Here is a 611-nt window from a genome sequence, read left to right as displayed (position 1 = left end):
TATCCCCTGTGTGCCTTGTCGACTCAGTTGTATGCTATACGAAGTTATTACGTCATTTCAACCCAAGTGATAGTAGTTTTAATTTTTCGCAAACGTGTTATCTTACTCAATCCAAATGATATGTAATCTTTATACTTATTAACTCTTTCTATTTCAACCCAATGGTAATTGTTATTTAATTCTTTAAAATAATATTATATTACAAAATCGTATTACTTTACTCAACTCAAGTATCACTAAAGAAAATTAAAAAAATAATAGAACAAAATAAAATAAAAATTTAATTAAAAAGAAAATTTATGTAAAAAACACTTGGCGCTGCCAAATGTTTAAAAATTTAAAAAATGGATTCTAATAATGATTTGGAAAAAAATATATACAAGTAGTACTAATTATAATACTATTAATATTACTACTGTTAAATATAATTTAAAAAATATTCAAAAATAAAGAAAGATAAAGTTGAAATTACTTTTGGTCAAAAATTCAAAGTTGTAATTTAAATAATAATGTACATATACATAAATTAAACGTGTACGTTGTAGCAGTGTAAAAATAACTATTACAAATTTATTGAAAATAAAAACTATATGATTTAATAAATATTAAAA

The sequence above is a fragment of the Wasmannia auropunctata genome, unplaced genomic scaffold, assembly GCF_000956235.1.
Source record: "Wasmannia auropunctata unplaced genomic scaffold, wasmannia.A_1.0 LD336092.1, whole genome shotgun sequence".
NCBI classification, from domain to species: domain Eukaryota; kingdom Metazoa; phylum Arthropoda; class Insecta; order Hymenoptera; family Formicidae; genus Wasmannia; species Wasmannia auropunctata.
The sequence above is the reverse complement of the archived record's forward strand: the minus strand, read 5'-3'. Positions refer to the sequence as shown.